Below are 9,341 nucleotides of genomic sequence, written 5' to 3' on the forward strand. Positions count from 1 at the left end.
GGATGGGGGAGAGGGAGGGAGAGCCTTGTCACGAACATGCCGAACAAGGCCCTCCCTGAAAAGCAAACATGGGATTTGTACTGAGTGACAGTGTCGTGGCAGCCACGGGGCAGTCTACACGGACCTGGTCAGAGGGTTTGCCAGAGCCCATGGACGTGGACTCAGAGGGGGGGATGCGCGGCTGCTGGTTCGGCCTTCTCTGGACTCGGCATTTCCTGGCTCCTGCCCGTCTGGGAGCCTCCCCCTTCTCCCCCTCCTCCCCCTCAGGGGCCCTTCCTGCTCTGGAAGCCCCTTCACTTGCGATTGTCTATACCACAGTTGTACCACGTGGTGCTTGGATAAACGCAGACAGTGACGCGTGCACACGTGGCGCCGTCTGTCCCCCCCTTGCAGCGTGAGTGCCACGTACACTTGGCCAAGGCGGGACGACAGACACTGAGCTCCGCAATACGAGTTGACTCCGCGAACCCCTCTCCACACCCGCCCTGGGAAGGCGGTCCTGGGCCCCAGGCACGCCAGGCCCACGGCCAGACACCCCGACCTCGCCTGGCCCACAACATGCGCTTTGCCAGCTCCGGGGAGGTAGGGTCGGTCCTACTGAATTCCTCTCATTTTGGGCAAGTTGGCCCATGCTCTGTGGGGTCAGGAAGGCTGAGCGGAGCCCCGGAGGGGAGGGCCCACATGGCCTTCTCAGGAGTGCTTCTTGTGTGCACAGAGGAGGCGCGTCCCGCTCTGCCCTGTGCCCTGGAGGGAGTGAGCCCAGGGGCGGGAGGGCCCTACCCTGCAGAGGGCAGTAAAATCAGGACGCATAGGCAATGCTGGGGCTACACGTGCTCCGCCAGTGTGGACGGCCAGTGTAGACTGGATCTCCAGAAAGCTTGGCGAGGAAAGCCAAGAGAGCACCAGACCTGCACCTCCGACACCGCGCAAGCCGGGTAGTCCAGGAGGAGGCCCGGCACGGCAGGGCAGGGTACGTGGTGCTCTGGTAGGCAGGACCCGACCCCCGCCCCCGCCCTCCCCAGAGATGGCGGCTGTCGGCGGCTGCTTCAGACCCAGCTCTCCGACCTGGGCACGGGGCTCCTCCGTCCTCTGCTGACAGGTAGAGCTGGGGGCCGCCTTCTGCCCAAGGTGTTTCCTGGTGGGCTCCCAGCTTCGTGAAAGCTCCAGGTTGCCCTCCCATGTGTGGTTCCCCCATCCAGGTCACCCACAGCTGGCCTGCCTGTGAGTTGGGGCCACTCAGTGTGACTCTGTCCTGGCTTCCGGTAGGCCCTGAAGTCTGCAAGCCTGATACCATGTCCCCAGGGAGGCTGTCATCACACATGCAGGCCCGGGCTGTGGAGGGGCTGTGAACAAGGAGACCTTGTCTTCTAGAAGGGTCCTGAGTCCCCCCAGTGCTGTGGGCACTCCCAGGGCCTCTGGGAGCATCCCAGGGACAGAGGGCTGTGAGATTCAAGGATGCTCTAATCCGAGCCCCTCTGCCCTCCCCTCCCCTCCCCTAAACCACCTCTGCCCCACACTGGGCACGCCCTGAGCCCTCACAAGGTCACCACACGGCCGTCAGCCTCTCTGCCAGCCTTTCGGTGCTACAGCCTGAGCTCCGGCAAAACTTGGCTCCCCAAGGCAGGCTGGCTGGGCTTCCGGGAGGACAGGGGCAGGTGCAGGCCCGGATGCTGAGGGTGACTCGGCCACACAGGCACCGGCCACTCACACGGGGCACGGGCACCTCCCCAGTCCCAGCGGGGTGATCTCGGGAGGCAAACACACCCTAGCGACGCAGCAGAGCCTGGGCACCAGCTCCGCACCACGGCCTGGGGCCCGACTCTCTCCTCCGGGGCCCGGTCACACGGGCCAGCTCCCCAGCGATGAGGCCGCCTCTGGCCTGTGCTCACCCGTGGTGATTGCGGGGCCCTGGCACTGTAATTAACGAGCTTTATGAGCCCAACGCAGAAAAGGAGTCTGATTCCGTGCAAGTCGGAGGCTGGCTCTCTCACGGCGACGTACGGCATTTAGCCTCTGCGCCTGGCGAGCCTAGTGAGACGGAAATTGGTTACGTCTTAGGGATTCAATTGATAACTTGCCCAGATGGACTTCATTAGTGAACCTGTCATCTTTGCTGTTAACGGTGGTGCGTGCCGGGTTGGGGACTGACGCCAGCCCTGAGAAGCTGGGCGAGCCAGGTGGTCCGGAGCGGGAGGGCAGGCTTTTTGATCCTCCTGCAGGGCCGGGCTGCGGGGCCCGAGCGTGGAGGAGCCTACTTTCCCCAGCTGAGCAGCGGGGCTCCTGCCCTGTCCCAGGTTCTGGGCTGGAAGCTGGAGGCTCATTGTTCAGCGTCCTGGCCAGTGGCCAGGGCAGGTGAGGGCCACCTGCGAGGCATGCAGAGGAGGCGGTGTCTGTCGGCGTCTGCCTGCCCTGCATGCCGCCTTCTGTCTGGAAGACGACTCTGGCTACGGCGGGCTCAGATGTGCGGAGCCCCAGGAATGCTCACGGAACCCGAAAGCGAGCGACTCGCCAGCCGTCCGACCTGTAGGGAGGGCTTTGCATGGGCTCCGGCCCCGGGCCGGCCTCTCGCTGCTGAGCACTGAGCACAGCCGTTGCCCGAGGCTGGGGGACACTCGCCCATGGCCTGCCGACAAGTCCCAGGGCGCCCTCTTCCTTCAGAGTTGCAGGAGGCTCACTGCCAGGCCAGCCAGACCGAGAGGCCTCCGCCTGCGTTGGTGCTGCTCACTCAGCCTGAGCCGCGCCGTCCTCGGTGGCGCCCTCTCTAAGGTCAAAGGGAAGTGAGGCCTGTGAGTGGAGGCCCTGTGCCACATTTGGAGCTGCCCCAGACAAGCCCTCTGCTCTTGGCGAGCCTCGGGCAGGCCCTCCCAGCCTCCTTACCCAGGCTATGGCCTGCCACGTCCGGAGAGAGAGCCACCTGGTGTCCTCCCCCAGGTGTCAACCTCCAGGCCTCAGCAGCCTTCTTAGGTGGGAGTCCCGCAAGGCCGTGTTAGCGAGCACCCCGGTGTGGCAGTCATGGCCGCTGTCCCAGCCCCGCTCCCTGCACAGATGGCTCCTGTCACCGGGGTAGGGGAGACTGCTGTAGACTAAGGAGGGCAGGAGGAGGGAGAGGGTGACAGCAGCTGCTCCCTGATGTGGTTGGCAGGTGTCGGCTCGCACCGGTTAACGCTCACCTCTGCTGGGACAGGGGCTCCTCCTCAGGCCCGTCGCCCATCTCATGGTGCGCCCGACTGGAGTGGCCAGCCTGTGCCAGCGCTGCCCATTCCCTCTGAACGGCACCGACGCTGGCAGTGGCACCAGGGGACGCCCAGCTAAGGAGCGCCTGGCCACCCAGCCAGCGACAGAGGAGGCTAGTTCCTTCCCGCGGCGTCGGCGAAGGGGATAAATGAGGTGACATTGGCACAAGCAGAAAATAAATGTGGTTATTATTTCAGAGCGATGCAATGCCCTGGGCGCAGGAGGAAGAGATGAGAGCTCGTTAAGAGGCAGTGTACCCCTTGCCTGGCCAGAGCCGGTACAGGGCCGTCCACTCCATCAGTTGGTGGAAATTTGAAAGGGCACCTGGCTCCATGGCTGGGCTGCGCAGGGTGAGGGAGGGCACCCTGCTCGGAGCAGGGACGCTGGACGCTCCTGTGGAAAAGTGGGGGGTCATGTGTGGGTAGGTCCCGTTCTCAGGACACCAGGAGCTGGAAACAGCCCCAGGGGCTCTGAGCCTCACCTCCTCTGGAGCTGGTTCGAACCCAGAGACCCCGGTGTATGCTGTGTGGCAGGGCGCCGCCAGGCCTGGTGTTGGTGCTGGGGTCTGGGCACTTTCCTGTCCCCAGGTAGACAGCATGCAGGAGCTGGTGCAGGGCAGAGGCCGCTCTGGTAGAGCCTGTGGCCCAGAACCTGCATGCAGTGGGCAGTGCTGGGTGGGCAGGTGCAGACAGGGCTGCTCCCGAGTGGAGTGGCCTGGATGTCCACCCCCGCCCTGCCGCCTCACCCCAGCGAGAAGGTGCCGGCTGTGCCTTCTGGCCCTGAGCCCGAGCCTCTCCCTCCACCTACCTCCCCTGGGCGCCCCCACCTCACTCCCCTGCCACCACCACGTCGCTTCTCCCAGGACGCAGATCCAGCCTCTAAGGGGTAGTGGCAATGACCTCTCTTGAGCCTGAAGGAGGGTGCGGACTGGGGCTGGGGTTGCTGGGAAGGACCCTATGAGGGGCGCCCTGAGCCCCACAGCGGTCCCTTCTCCAGTGCACTGGCCTGGCCACCTCTCCTGCAGGCACGAGTGTGCACGGAGCAGCAGGCCAGGCTGGCTCACGCCAGGCACCTGTGCGGGGGCCCTCCTGTTCCGACAAGCTGCACAAAGAAACAGGGTGCTTTCGAGAAGTAGGCCTCCCCCAGGCACCAGCCTCGTGAGCTGGTGGTCAGCTCAGGGCAAGGGCAGCAGAGGGGTCACCTCCTGAGGGTCAGGGTGATGGCTCACCATGCATCTAGTGACTGGCCAAGTGCAGGCACAGTCTCTTTAGGCCAGGGAAGGCCTGAGGGTCAGAGAGCTGGTGCGGCCACGGGCACCCCCTCTTAGCTGCCCTGTGTGAGTGGCCTTGGGGTCGTGGTTACCTTGGGAGCATTCCCTTGGGGGTTTGCTGAGGCAGGAATCCTGTGGGCTCCTTCCCGAAGCTCCCAACTCAGCAAGAGCTGAGTATGTGACAGTGACAGTGCAACGGGCCACGCGTACTCACACGCATGCACAGACTCACACCGCAGGCTGCACGTACTCACACGTGTGCACAGACTCACACCGCAGGCCTATGTACCCACGCACATGCAGAGACTCACACTGCAGGCCGCACATACCCACATGCATGCACAGACTCTCACCACAGGCCACACGTACCCACATGCGTGCACAGACTCTCACCACAGGCCACACGTACCCACATGCGTGCAGAGACTCGCACCACAGGCCACACGTACCCACATGCATGCAGAGACTCGCACCGCAGGCCGCACATGCACACATGTGCACAGACTCGCACCACAGGCCATACGTACCCACGCGCGTGCACAGATTCACACTGCAGGCTGCATGTGTGCACAGACTCGCACCGCAGGCTGCATGTACTCAACACACATGCACAGACTCACACCGCAGGCCACATGTACCCACGTGTGTGCAGACTTGCACTGCAGGCTGCATGTACCCACGTGCGTGCACAGACTCACACGGCAGGCCACGTGTACCCACGTGTGTGCACAGACTCACACGGCAGGCTACGTGTACCCATGTGTGTGCACACACTGGCACCGCAGGCTGCGTGTACCCATGCATGTGCACAGACTCACATGTAGGCTGCATGTACCCATGCGCGTGCACAGACTCACATGCAGGCTGCATGTACCCACGTGCGTGCACAGACTCACATGGCAGGCTGCGTGTACCCATGCGTGTGCACACACTGGCACTGCAGGCTCCCACCCAGGCCCAGATGCCCCTGACTACCATGCTCCCTGCCGTGGTGCTGAGCTCCTGACAGTCCCCTGAGGATGGTGATGCCAGAAGACAAGCTCTCAGGCCTCTAGGCTGCCCATGGAGCTCACCGCAGCCCCTGTGGGGTGTAGAGCTGGGGCTCCGAGAAGCCATTCACCTCGGGTCGAGGCCCTCGCCCAGAAGAGGCAGAGCTCGACTCAGCAGGAGGGCGGCAGAGATGGCACTAAACGGCACCGGGACGGCTTCTGGGAGGTGGAGGCAGTGCCTGGATGCGGTGCGACTGCGGGGTACCCCTGCTGGTAGATGGGTGGCAGGATGAGGCCTGCTGGTAGAGGCCACCGCAAGCCAGGACGTCCTGCGCTGCATCTCCTGTCCCCAGAGAAGCCCCCCGAGCTCAGCACACGTCTCTCTTCTACCAGTGGGAACTGAGGCCTGGAGGGAAGCAGGGCTCACCTTTGGCCACCTGCGTAAACACCGAGTCAGACTTTAAGTCCAGGCCTGCACGGACCACGCATGCCCTGACGGAGAGGACAGAGTCCCACGGGCTGCACCAAAGCCAGGCCATGCTGGGAGGGGTACAGCCACAGCTGGCCCTCAGTCCTCAGCCCTCACTGGCAGGGTAGGGGCTCGGGAGCAGAGCCGTCTTCGTGGACTGGAGGGGAGGCCGGTGGGCAGCAGGGACAGGACGGCCCCGACTCCTCGAGCCCCTGACTGTGGCATGGCTGGCACAGGGCAGCGTGCAGGGTCTGCTTGCCCGAGGAGCCATCAGCCCCCACAGCAGTCAGGCAGACCTGGCATGTCCGGGGGCATCAGTCATGCCACGGCTCTTTCTGGGTTTGATAGCACTGGAGAGTAGGGTGGCCTTGCCCGTCCCCTAGTGGGTAAGGACGCAGGACCAACAACTCGGTCAGCAAGGACAGGCCAGGGCACTTTCCAGACGACACGGTGGGCCATCCTATCCTCTTGAGTCAGGGGAGCTTGCGACTTGCTGCTGCCAGGGCATGGGCACAAAGGCATCTTTGGTTGTCAGCTCCAGATCCTCTGGTGCCTCCCCCACCAGGCCAGGGGGACCTTCTGGGAGACTGACCACGCTGACCTGTGCCGAACCTGCAGTATGAGACCCTTGTTCACACCTTGTGCTCAGCCCCCGAGAGAGGGGCCGTTTGTTACGCGGCATAGCCCAGCCCTCCCTGATGGATGGCTGGGCTGCTCTCCCTGCCTGCACACTCACACCTGGTCCCTTTTAGCTCTTCGTTCCTCAGTCACCAGAAGGAGTGGGCCCCCTCCTGGCCATGTCGCTCTTCCCTGTCTCACTCTGGGCTCTGACTGCAGGGGCCCAGAGTCACTCACTGCGGTGGGCCTCTGCAGAGAGACCTGCGGGGCCCACAGGCTGGGTGGGACCCGTTGCCTGGATTGGGCCCCATGTGAGATGTGAGACAGGGAGAAGCTGTCCAGGAAGTGCCGAGACAGCTGCTGGCCTGCTCTGCCCTGTCCCTTCTCCTGACAGGCTGTGTCGGGGCTACACGCCCCAGTGGCTTTTAAAGACATTTCCCTGAAATGAAGCAGACCACCGCATGGCCCATGGCAGCCTACCTAACCCCAACTGTCCAGGGTTCACATTTTTAACGAGCAGCTGGAGATGACAGGCATGACCCCAACCCAGGTGACCTTAGGAGGGGACTCTGGGGACTCTGAAGACCTGAGTGGATTTCTCAGGGAAGGGGTCCCTTACACATGGCCCTCTGCCTCTGTGTCCCCAGTGCATGAGGGCCTGGCTCAAAAGAACACCGATGGGGAGGGCACATGGGAGGCACCTTCCCACTGGCCACGTGGTCTCCCAGCCTGCAGGGTGAGATGGGGAGGTACCGCCTTTGTGGCTCCAGTGGTCTGCCTTTGACCCGTGGGGGCACCCAGTCTCCACCTCTGTGTAGGAGTGGGCTTTGCGTGCTATGAGGGACCCCCCCCCCTAGTGCTGCAGGCAGGCACTGTCCGCTCGCCCGTCCACTCTGGCTTCAGAGGCCGTCCTCATGGGCCCAGAGCGATGTCAGCGGATGTGCTCACGCTCACCCACTTGCCAGGAGCAGCTGGCCACGGGCACCATGCCTGGGAAGGAGGTCCGACCCAGGGCACCCGCCCACTTGCCACCCACCAGCCATGCCGGGTACGGCCCCTCTCCCAGGACACCACGGCCAGGGAACAAAAGCCATGCTTATCAAAGGGTTTTTTCCTTTATTTTTATAATTTAGCTAATTCAACACAAAATTGAATACTGTAAAACAAGGAAAAAAATGCTGTAACATCTTAATTCTCCCCGTCTCTGCCCTCAAAGGTGTCTACACTCGTTTTCAAAAGAAACAGGCGAGGGGAGGTGGTGGGGACGCTGGCTGATCAGAGCGTACTGGCTCGGGTGGCTCCTAGGACCTCCTGCCCTGTTCCTGGGAGGCCCAGTGCTCCCAGGTGGCCCGGGCCAGTGCAGGCAGCACCCTGTCCAGGCCACAGGCCACGTCCTCCCGGAGAGCGCTGGTCCAGGATGCACACAGCTCTGAGCTGTGGGGGAAGGTCACAGACTCACGGCTACTGCGACGGGCTTAAATAAATGGGTTTTCTCTATTAGTCTAAGGTTGCTGGAATAGCATCTATATAGTTTTTTCTTCTTTTATTAGCATAGAACTAGTGTAATAGTCTGTTAATTGGACTCGTAGGTAGTGTACTTCAGGGGGACTCAGGAAGTAGGGCCTGGCCTGCAGCGGCTGGGCAGGGGAGACCTCTCTCCCACACTCGCTGGCCCCGTGACCCACCCCGCAGGGGTTGTGGACAGCCCAGGCCCACCATTCTCCCCGGCCTCTGCCAGCCCCGCTGTCCTGACCCACTGACGCAGAGACAGAGGACTTCTGAGAATGAGGGGACATTACTGCGAGGACAGCCGAGAGCTGGCCTTGAGACCCAGGAGGGGTAAGGGGCAAGAAAAGAGGGGACGCACCTGCGGGAAGACGCGTGGTCAAACGTGGCACTCAGAGCTCACCGGGACGTAGGTCGCCATCCCTCCCGAGGCTCAGAGGAACGTGTTGTTCCCCAGGCACCGGCTGGACGTGCCCATGCGGCCCAGTGCCAGGGCTGGCCGGCCTCCGGGCCCTGCCCCTGCGCACCTGGCCTCCAGGTCCCAGGGTGCCCCTCCTACCCATCCCAGCCCAGAGTTCGGAACCCACAGGCCTCTGCCGTGCTCAGGATGGCCAGGGGTGCCACATTAATTGTTAAATAGGATTTTCTACAAATATACAACATATAAAAACTGTTAAATATATAACTTTAGGCTTTGCAAAATACATTTAATGATCTCTTTCAAACAAGTGTTACTTTAGTTGCCTTTAATTAGCTTTCTGGAGCGGGATGGTGATCGGATGGGACAGCAGTCACAGGGACCAACATGCTCTTGGCAAATACTGGATTATCCAACTATCAAAAATGGAGCTGTAGAGAGGCATGTTTAACTGGTTAAAACAAAGTGATTTTAGTACGATAAAGTCCATCCAGGTACACAGGAGTAAAGCGGTCTTTTCCCGGCCGCTCGAAATCGGTGCGGGGCCATCCCCGCCACGCCCGGCCAGGCGATGCCCGCAGCTGGGCCGCAGCGTCCTTCCCGCGGCGGGCGTCCTCCTAGGGGGCAATGGGGTGTTCCTGGGGCGGAGGCCCCCGCCGCTCCACAGGGGCCGCTATCTTGTCTGTACCAGCACACCCCCCTCGGACCCGGGACTCTGACGGAAAGGGTGCGTCCACGTTAAAATAGGTTCTGCTCTTTGGTCTATAGAGTATACTGAAAGTATAAGAAAATAAAAGCGATTCAGAGTCTGCAGCGCAAGGAGAGGCGGCCGCACCT

The sequence above is a fragment of the Tupaia chinensis genome, unplaced genomic scaffold (assembly GCF_000334495.1).
Source record: "Tupaia chinensis unplaced genomic scaffold, TupChi_1.0 Scaffold000548_1, whole genome shotgun sequence".
Taxonomy (NCBI): Eukaryota; Metazoa; Chordata; class Mammalia; order Scandentia; family Tupaiidae; genus Tupaia; species Tupaia belangeri.